This window comes from Cuculus canorus, chromosome Z (genome assembly GCF_017976375.1).
Source record: "Cuculus canorus isolate bCucCan1 chromosome Z, bCucCan1.pri, whole genome shotgun sequence".
Lineage (NCBI taxonomy): Eukaryota > Metazoa > Chordata > Aves > Cuculiformes > Cuculidae > Cuculus > Cuculus canorus.
This window is the reverse complement of record NC_071441.1, coordinates 76,722,537-76,733,524: the sequence shown is the minus strand read 5'-3', so window position 1 is coordinate 76,733,524 and position 10,988 is coordinate 76,722,537.

Genomic DNA, 10,988 nt, shown 5'->3' with positions numbered 1-10,988 from the left:
CTGTATGGTAGCATCTCCCTTCGTTCAGTGCTTCTCAGCATTTTTGGTCCAGCGTCATGTCCTGTGGGAGTCCTCGGCACAGGAAGGAGATGGAGCTGTTGGAAGGGGTCCAGAGGAGGCCCTGGAGGTGATCAGAGATCTGGAGCACCTCCAGGGTGAGAGAGTTGGGGTTGATCAGCCTGGAGAAGAGAAGACTCCAGGGAGACCTTAGAGCAGCTTCCAGGACTGAAAGGGGCTACCGGAAAGATGGGGAGGGGCTCTTGACCAGGGAGTGCAGGGATGGGATGAGGCGGGACAGTTTTCAGCCTAAAAGAGCAGAGATTTAAAGAAGATCTTAGGAAGAATGTTCTCCTGTGAGGGTTTGTGAGGCCCTGGCCCAGGTTGCCCAGAGCAGTGGTGGCTGCCCCATCCCTGGAGGGGTTCAAGGCCAGCTTGGATGGGGTTTGGAGCCCCTGATCCAGTGGGAGTTGGAACTGGGTGAGCTTTAAAGTTCTTTCCAACCCAAACCATTCTGTGATTCTATGCCCATCTTTGCAGTCCCACACACTGTGGATAGTGGGAATAGAGCCACAACGCGGGTCTGGATACGTGACAGAGTGTTGCAGCCAATGAAATGTGAGGCTGAGCAGCCGCAGGGAGAGGGATTTGCATTTGTTGACTGCAGAGGGCTGAAAACATTGCTTTATTTCCATCAGCTGAACCTCATGCTTTTAAAAACAAGCCTGAACTGAGCTGAACCCAACTCTCTGCTTGGCTGCAGGATGCAGATTTTCCTGTCTTTTCCCTTTCCCAGCAAAACCAGATGTCATCCAGCTTCCTTTGGGAGATAACGGTTTTGAAGGGGTTGTGCTGAAGTAGGTCTCCAGCAGGATATTGTGGAAAGGGAAATCATGGACATTCTCTGCCCTCAGCCCATGGATTTAAGTCACAGCAGATGTGAAGGACAGCAGAAGAACCTGTGCCAGCTGCCAGAATCATAGAAATCCTCACGCAGAAAGTGGAGTGAAGCTGATCTCCAAAATTAAATTCCTTTAAGAGTTAAGATCAGTGCAAAGCCAGGCCTCGATGGCAGTGCTGACGGAGCTCCTCCTGCCAGCAATCCTGCCTATGCTGTGACAACGTCGATCACACTGACAAATATTAACAGAGCGGATAATTGTGGCGTATACTTTGTTTATTAAAAATATCAGCATTTTCTCTTTTCATTGCAGCACCAACAATGGCTTTTTAATTAATTACCTAGCAAGTAACTGGCCAGAACAGGGATGAGTCCTTAGAGATGTATCCCAACCATCTCAGACACCCCCAGTTATGATATTCCACACCGTTCTCCACCAAATTGGTCTTAAAATCAAGAGATTGCTGTTGAACATGGGATTTTCAAACAACAGTAAGCTCAAAATTTTACCATCAACTTTGGAAAGGAATGGGAAAAAATGGAAATTAGAAGTATCTACCATGGTAAGAGAAAGGAGGATTGGTTTCCAGAGCTGCTTTCTGCCTTGGGAACTTTTGCCTTGGATGAATGCATTGAGTTTGTTTGGTTTAAGTCCAAAAATCATAGAATCACAGAACCATGGAATGGTTTTGGGTAAAAGAACCTTAAAGATCATCCAGTTCCAACCCTCTGCCACAGGCAGGGATGCCTCCCATTGGATCAGGGGCTCCAAGCCCCATCCAACCTGGCCTGGAACACCTCCAGGGATGGGGCAGCCACCATTTCTCCAGGCAACTTGTGTCAGTGCCTCCCCACCCTCAGTGTGAAGAATTTCTTCCTAATGGCCAATCTGTCTTCCCCCTTTCAATTTAAAGCCATTCCCCCTCATCCTAACACTCCAGGTCCTTGTAAAGAGTCCCTTCCCAGATTTCCTGGAGTCCCTTTCAGTACTGGAAGCTGCTCTAAGGTCTCCCCACAGCCTTCTCTTCTCCAGGCTGAACAACCCCAACTCTCTCAGCCTGTCCTCACAGCAGAGGTGCTCCAGCCCTCAGGTCACCTCCATGGCCTCCTCTGGACTTCAGGACATTTCCTAAAATGGTTTAAGAAACTTGTTGGGAAAACAACAGGTTTCACACTGATCTATTTTTTCCAAATTTTGCAACGTGTAGGCTCACCATTTGGCACGAGAAGGAAATTTACTTTTTGCCTTATCCACCAGGCATTGACCAGACGGAAGTCCCCTTCTGCGCACCAGACCATGTATCTGAAAACATTTCTTTTAGATTTCTTCCTGCTAGATTTAACAGCTTGTTAGCTCTGGTGTTTTCTGGAACCGGTTCTGTCCCATTGAAGCCTGTTTTTTTAAGTGGCTAAAAATAGGGAGCACATTCCCTGAGGGTTTAGCTGTGCCACACGGAATGCTGGAGCCCTCTGGTTTCTTCTTCCGGGCCATGACGTTACAGAATCACTTCCAGCTTGTGATCATCTATTGCTCCATATCTGTTTCTGCCAAAGCTAGCCATTCCCCATCTGATTTTCCCAATAATTTCTGCTGGGAAAATCCTTGTCCTTTCTGTGCCATGTCTGATTTTTCAGCCCTTTCCTCCAGACCCTCAGGGTGGTTTGGAGACTCTGTCCCTGCCCCAGTTCTAGTCCATGTCACCTCCACATGGTCCAGATTAAAATTCTCCATGCTCTCCTCTGTGTTATTACTGAAATCAAACCTCACAAGGGGTTCATGCAGCAGCCCAGGTGACAGGAAATCATGAGTGACTGTGTCCAAGCTAGGAGTCGCTCCCAACGGGCAGCAGGGATGAAGCTGCTGTGGATTGTGGGGAGGTGTCAAAAGACTTATCATATGATATTTATTGCTTCTTTCCCCCACCAGGCCTGGTACTCATCACAGAAGGAAATTAGATCCAAGTGAAACCATTCTTTCTTGATAAACCTATGTTGGCTGATACTCTTCTCTGTATTTTCTTCTTAGTTGCTTACTTGCCTTATTACTTACTCCATGGTCTCTTTGATTTATTTTTTTCAGGAACTGAAGTTAATTGTCTTGTAATTTCCAAGCCTTTCCGTTTTTTTTCTTTGATGGAGCTTATATTCCCCTTTTCTCAGCCTGTCAGCACCTCACCTCCCACCCAAACCGCCACTGCAAACAGCTCTGAGATGGCTGGAAACACTTTTGAAGTCCTCTAGGATGAAATTCATCACACAGAGTTCATTTGTGAACCAACAGTTTATAAAACCTCGGTGTAACCTATCCTTTCCTCATTTTACCACCGATGCTAACCCTTTATCCCTGCTTTCTGCTGTGCTGGCTGCCGATTGTGCCGGGCATTTTAGTGACTGGTGGTGCAACAGGGATGGAAAATCAGTCTCCTGTGGTTGGCATGTGAGGATGACGCAGAAGCAATGTTCATGGTACATGATCTTAGTCTTCAGACTTGTTTGGATCTCTTGAAAAGACTGATGTAAAAATAACAGGAAGAAAACTTTACAGTCAGCAGAGGTAGCTTTTTAACTAAAAATATTAAAACAAACTTTTATAGAGATCAGAAAATTAGCAAATTGTGACATCTGAAAAACTCAGAACTCAAATACTTTCAGTTCCTCTTCAAATACTCCAGCTGGGTTACCCACTTTGTTCTTACACCAGTCATGAAAAAAAAAATTGCTTCCCAGCCACAAATATTCCCATTTTCTCATTTCTAGAGTAAGAAAATTGTTCCCTCGCTGAGCTTAATGAGGAAGTCAAGGTGTCTCCATGGCTCCTCATCTCACACCAGCAGAGAGCCCACCATGGCAGCTGTATTCACTGAAGAAGTCACATGCGAGTGGTCTTTGGCACATCAGATGTTGCCATAAAGTGTTGATTTCTACCACCCTTCAGTGCTCAGGTAAGCAGATACTATTGATAATGCAGCACTGACACCAGTGCCGGGTCTGCAGTGGTTTCAAGCCTCATGCTCTGCTCTGCTCCATTGACCCTGATTTACTGGGAGGGGAATATTGACCACACCATGGGTCTGGCCCCACTTGCTGACCCAGTGGCCAATGATGTAGGCAATGAAACCCTAAGAGATTCCTGGTTACCTTTTCTGTGATGTTTGATTGTGGTTACAAGGTACAGCTAAACTAACTTGAAAATACCAATGGATAAGGAGCTGGACATGAGCCGGCAATATGTGCTTGAAGCCCACAAAGCCAACCGTATCCGGGGATGCATCCAAGGAACTGTAACCAGCAGGGTAAGGGAGGGGACTTTGCTCTTCTACTCCGCTCTTGTGTGACCTCACTTGGAGTCCTGCATCCAGTTCTGCAGTCCTCAGCACAGGAAGGAGATGGAGCTGTTGGAGTCGGTCCAGAGGAGGCCCTGAAGATGATTCGATGGCTGGAGAACCTCCCATATGAGGCCAGGCTGAGAGAGTTGGGATTGTTCAGCCTGGAAAAGAGAAGGCTCTGGGGAGAACTTAGAGCAGCTTCCAGGACTGAAAGGGGCTCCAGGAAAACTGGGGAGGGGCTCTTTGTCACTGAGTGCAGGGGTAGGATGAGGGAGAATGGTTTGAAGCTGAAAGAGGGGAGATTGAGATGAGACCTTAGGAAGAAATGTTTTCCTGTAAGAGTGGTGAGGCCCTGGCCCAGGCTGCCCAGAGCAGTGGTGGCTGCCCCATCCCTGGAGGGGTTCAAGGCCAGGTTGGATGGAGCTTGGAGCCCCTGATCCAGTGGGAGGTGTCCCTGCCCATGGCAAGAGATTGGAAATGGATGATCTTTAAGGTTCCTTCCAACCCAAACCGTTCTATGGTTCTATGTTTTTGTGGAGAAACATTGGTGCCTAAAACCAGATTGAGGCTCCTGGGGCTGTGTCCAGCACAGGACTTAAACCAGTAGCTCGAGAGGGACAGGAATGCTGACAGCACTGGGTACCAACAAGATCAGGTAGGAGGATGGAGTCTTCCTGGTAAAACCTACAGGGTACAGGGAGAGGAAGGAGAAGTTTGCTAAGGGGAGCACTGGCAGAACAGCTCCTGTGGCCGGGAGGCAGGAAAGGTCCACAACAGTTTTTCAGACATAAGTGCAGTTTTAATGACTGAATCCATCAAACTGCACAAATCTGATGGCTCAGCAGCCCTAAGATAGGTCATTCATGTTCATGATGATCTTCTCATGCTGGGATTATTCACCCTTCCTTTAAGCTGTGTTCCCTTTTTGTGGTTACTCTTCGCTCTTTCAAGGTTGAGAAAAAGAAAGGAGAATAACATCTTCTCTACTCACTTGTGGGTGTGGAGACAGGAGAGCAGCCGATTTTCTCTCCCACTGCCTTCTGCTCTGTGGGCCAGGGGTGAAAGAGAGCCTTTGTCAGATGGCGCCTGGCCCAGACGTGCTCAGGGAATGACTCTGAACTTTGCACTTTTACATTTAAACCACAGCGACCAAGCATGACCCATGCATGCAGCTGATAGCACTGACCAAGGTCAAATGGAGACCTGTCTCATCAGCTGCCATCTTTTATTCACTCAGAAAGTTCACCAATATCCTCTCAGCTCCTAATATTTGAAACAGTGGTGAAGCAATGGCAGAGGCTGCCCAGGGCAGTGGTGGATTCTCCATCTCTGGAGGGGTTAAAAAAACATGGAGATGTGGCACTTGGGGACAAAGTTTAGTAGGCATAGTGGTGTTGGGCTGATGGTTGGACTGGATGAGCTTAGAGGTATTTTCCAGCCTTAATGATTCTGTGATTCAATGATTGTAAGTATGACTGGCTACTCGTGGGCTCCTACTCTGTATTTCTCAGTCCTCATAAGAAGCTCAGAGTTGCTGAAACATTAAGAATTACTCATCTCCAAACAATGCGCCCACACTAGAATCTTGTATCTTGCTGCCATGCAATTCCATGAGGAGACACAAGGCTGCAACAGAAATGTGTGCTTTATTACAGAAAATCCTGAAGAATGCTGATAGTCAGCACTGCTTACAGCCGTGCAAGGAAACATCTGGGGAACTCAGGCTGCAGAACTCACCACCAGCACAAATTCAAATTAATTTCAAAGGTGAGAGGTAAGAGACAAAACGTGAGGCTGCTTTCTTGTGGAACCAGCACATTCCTGCTACAGCTGGCACCAAGACCAGTTGTGCCAGCCGGCAGGCACCAGCTGTGACACACGGCTGGCAGAAAGGCTTCATCTTTAACTTATTTTTTTTTTTTAACACTCGTCAGTGTAAGTTCTGAGCTCCACTACTCATGTGCAGCCTATTGTTGGAGCTATGACTGCGTGACTCTTCTATCCCTGTTCCTGACTTAGACAGTCATGTGGATCAGAGCAAACAGCAAATCCTTCAAAAACCAAAAAAAGTACCCAAAATACATGAATAACAGCAGTCATGATTTCCCTAAGCAAGTATTTTGAAGATTGCCTGGAGGCACTGGGAGGAAGGATTAGAAGGCAGCGTGACCAGAGGAACCTGAGAAGGTCTAAAGTGTGGACTAAAGTGTGACCAGTGAGGAAACCTTGGCGGACTTCAGAAACAGAGAGGAACTGGTAGCTTCTCGGAGCCCTAGCCTGGGAAGACTAGGGCATCTGCAGGGTGAGAAGGACTTTTGGTCATGGGGAAGGAAGGGACTTGGTATGTCCAAGCACTGGCTCAGGTAGCCACCAAAATTCCAACAGGCAGCTGCTGTAGAAATTTTATCTTTTATGAGGAGTGGGGGTGATTGTGGTTCCTCAAAGTCAGTTAATTTTTCTCCTGAAAGAAGTAAAATGTTTCTTTTGTAGAAAGAAAAGGGGGAATTGTTCATCAGTTGATACTATCCAACTCCTTATACTTCCCTGAGGAGCGGAACGGCCCCACTGTCCTTGCCAGACTTTCCCACCACAAGTTTTGCTCTTTGAAATGGCCCTGGTTTGCCAAGTGGCTCCAACTCATCACATAGTACTATCCTTTCCACCACTCATCCCTAGCACTTCCCTTATGCTGATGTTCCCATTCCTGCAGCTAAGACAGATCAAGCCCAATGACCCACGTCATCCTGTTGTTAGGGTTTAGCCACACGAGCTGCATCTTTGTGCCAATCTGTCCGAACAGGAAGAGCAAGGAGAGATGACTCCAACCCTTCTTGTGGCCGGCTGTGCTCTTGTTTACAGCAGTTCGAAAGCTGAGCCCCTAACTGGAGCTCTGACTGTTGTGCTGTTGTGCACACCTGAGCATCAAATGGGGGTTCTTCCTGCAAAGTTTCTAGGCTGTTCCTTAGAAAGAGGTTTCAGGAAGGAGAATTCAAGCCAGGCAAACCATCTGCTACATCTGTCCTATAAGTATCCCCCCAGTGAGGAAACCCTGGACAACAATCATACAATCATATTATAATTTGAGTTGGAAGGGTCCTTAAAGCCCATCCAGTTCCAACGCCACTGTCATAGGCAGGGACACCTCCCACTGGATCAGGCTGCCCAAGGCGCCGTCCAACCTGGCCCTGAACACCTCCAGAGATGGGGCAGCCACCACTGCTCTGGGCAACCTGGGCCAGGGCCACCCCACTCTCATGGTGATGAAATTCCTCCCTATGTCCAGTCTGAATCTGCGCCTCTCCAGGTTATACCCACTCCCCCTTATCCTATCACTACAAGCCTTTGTAAAGACTCCCTCCTCAGTGTTCTTGTGTCTCCCTTCAGGTACTGGAAGATCCCTATAAGGTCTCCCTGAAGACTTCTCCAGGCTGAACAACCCCAACTCTCTCAGCCTGTCCTCAGAGCAGAGCTGCTTCAGCCCTCTGATGATCCTTGTAGCCTCCTCTGGACCCATTCCAACAGCTCCATATCATTCTTAAATTGAGGATTCCAGAACTGGACACAGGACTCCAGGTGGGGTCTCCCCAGAGTGGAGCAGAAGGGCAGAATCCCCTCCCTCCCTGCTGGCCACGCGGCTTTGGATGCAGCCCAGGACACGGTTGGTTTCTGGGCTGTGAGTGCAGATTGTTGGCTCATGTTGAGCTCCCCAAGTCCTTCTCCTCACCCCAAGTCCTTCTCCTCAGGGCTGCTCCCAATCACGTCATCCTTCCTCCTGCATTGAAACCGCAGATTGCCTCAACCCAAGTGTAGGACCTTCCCCTTGGCCTTGTTGAACCTCATGAGATTTGCACAGCCTCACCTCTCCAACAATGCAGCGACCAGGATATTCTTCAGTATGTAAGTTAAGAAGAATCTGTTCTTTCGTCGAACGCAGATGTAAAATAAGCTCAAAGTCACAAGACACCCCTCATGCCTTTGGACTAAAATTAGCTTTTTCAGCAGCAAATATTATCAAAGCTGGTGGAGGAACTTTACAACAAGCATTACAGAGGGATCAGAGGGTCCACACATCCTTATATTTTTAAGATTTCAAGCAGATGGAGGTGCTGCCCATTTGGCTACTGTCTATATTTATTCATTATATATAAAATTGGTTTTGCTTAAATAGTAAGAGTTAGGCAACATTTCCCACTAAATAACCTATAAAATTTAGCAAAACTATAACATATGAAAACATTAAGCCCTCCAAATACTTAAATCATATAATCATAGAATGGTTTGGGTTGGAAGGGACTTCAAAGCCCATCCAGTTCCAATCCCCTGCCATGGGCAGGGACACTTCCCACTGGATCAGGGGCTCCAAGCCCCATCCAACCTGGCCTGGAACCCCTCCAGGGATTGGGCAGCCACCACTGCTCTGGGCAACCTGTGCTGTTGCCTCACCACCCTCAGCGTGAAGAATCTCATCATAACATCTAATCTAAATATTCCTCTTGCCAGTTTAAAGCCACTCTCCCTCATCCTGTCACTCCACACCCTTGTAAAAAATTCCTCCCCAGCTTTCCTGGAGCCCCTCTAGGTACAGGAAGCTGCTCTAAGGTCTCCCCAGAGCCTTCTCTTCTCCATGGGAGCATAGGAACCGGGCTCTGTGGGTGCACGGCTGTCGTGCAGTGGGGATGGGGCTGTGGGTGCTCTGTCACCTTCAGGGACCCTGAGACCCCACAGCCCCACGCCTGCCCGGCTGCAGCCCAGGAGAGTGAGGGACAGGGTCAGGGATTGGGATAGGGACTGGCACTAGGACTAAGACCAAGACTAATACTGTGACTGGGACAGGGAGTGAGACTGGGACTGGGACTAGGACTGGGAATCTAACTGGGACAGGGACTGGGACAGGGACTGCTACAAGGACTGAGACTGGGACAAGGACTGGTACTGGTACTAGGAGAGGGAAAGGGACCAGTATAGGGACAGGGAGTGGCACTGAGACAGGGATTGGTACTCATAGTGGGATTGGGACTGAGATAGAGTCTGGGACAGGGGCTGGGAGTGAGACAGGAACAGACACTGTAACAGGGACAGGGACTGGAACGAGGATAAGGAGAGGGACAGAGACAGGGACAGGGGCTGGGACTGGGACAGGGACAGGCACTGTGACTTGGACAGAAACTGGGACCAAGACAAAGACTGGCACTGGGATTAAGACTGAGACAGGGAGTGAGACTGGGACAGGGACTGGGATTGGGAATCTGACTGAGACAGGGACTGTTACTGGGATTGGGACTGGGACTGAGATTGGGACTGATGCAAGAAGCAGTTACTACTTACTACTACAAAAAGTTAAATACTTCTTATTTAAGCTAGAGTTCAGTTTTGTGTAATTAATTGTATTTTTTGAAAGTTAGACAGAATGTCCCTCTGAGAGCGTGTTTTCTTTTAAAACGGTGGCGTGCTGCCTCCTCGTGTTCGGTGTGATCTATGCTGAGCAGAGGCGTCTCCTCCTGTAATCGCCTCTGTTTGGAGTTTTCTCCCTGTCTCAAACTCGAGGTCAGGCAGAGCTGGCTCCAAAGCTCCAAATCGGTGAGAGTTTTGACCACTGTGAAGTTCATCATAACATTAAAATGAGTCCGTGAAAAGTAATAGAAATGCATAAGGTTTCTGGGAGAATTTATACACATGCCTGTAAGTGGGAATCCCACCCTGTCCCCAGCTCGTGTCTGGCTGGACAGGATCGATGGAGATGATGCCCTCGTGTTGCCCAGCCCTGATAAATGGGGCTGCATTTCTAAGACTCCAAAACGAGTCAGAGAGAGGTGATATGCTGGTGTTTTTGGTATCGGGACAGGGACTTGGACTGAGGCCGGAACTGGGACTGTGACAGGGACTGTGACAGGGACTGCAAGTGGGAATGAGAATCAGACAGGACTGGGACAAGGTCTGGGAGTGGGAGTGGGGCAGGGACTGGGGCTGGGACATGGACTGGGACTGGGGCTTAAGTGGGGCTGGGACAGGGACTGCAACTGGGAGTGAGACTGGGACTGAGAGTGGGACAAGTACTGTGACTGGAAGTGGGGCTGGGACAGGGACAGGGACAGGAACTGGTACTGTGACTCAGACAGGGACTGGTACTGTGACTGGGACAGACTGGCAGATGACACTAGGCTGAGTGGTGCAGGTGTCACACTGGACGGACAGGATGGCATCCAGAGGGACCTGGACAAGCTGGATAGGTGGGGCTGTGAGAACCTCATGAGGTTCAACAAGGCCAAGAGCAAGGTCCTGCACCTGGGTCTGGGCAATTCACTATTTCAATATGGGATGGGGGATGATGTGATTTGGAGCAGCCCTGAGGAGAAGGACTTGGGATCTGAGGGGATAAGAAGCTCAACATGAGCCGGCGATATGCACTCACAGCCCAAAAACCAACCGTGTCCTGGGCTGCATCCAAAGCAGCGTGGCCAGCAGGGAGGGAGGGGATTCTGCCCCTCTGCTCTGCTCGGCGGAGTCCTGTGCCCAGTTCTGGAATCCTCAACATAAGAATGATATGGAACTGTTGGAACAGGTCCAGAGGAGGCCACGGAGGTGATCTGAGAGCTGGAGCAGCTTTGCTATGAGGACAGGCTGAGAGAGTTTGGGTTGTTCAGCCTGGAGAAGGCTCCAGAGAGACCTTATAGTGACCTTCCAGTACCTGCAAGGGGCTACAAAAAAGCCGGGGGAGGCTGTTCACAAAGGCTCATGGTGATAGGGACAGTGGTTAAAATTGGACA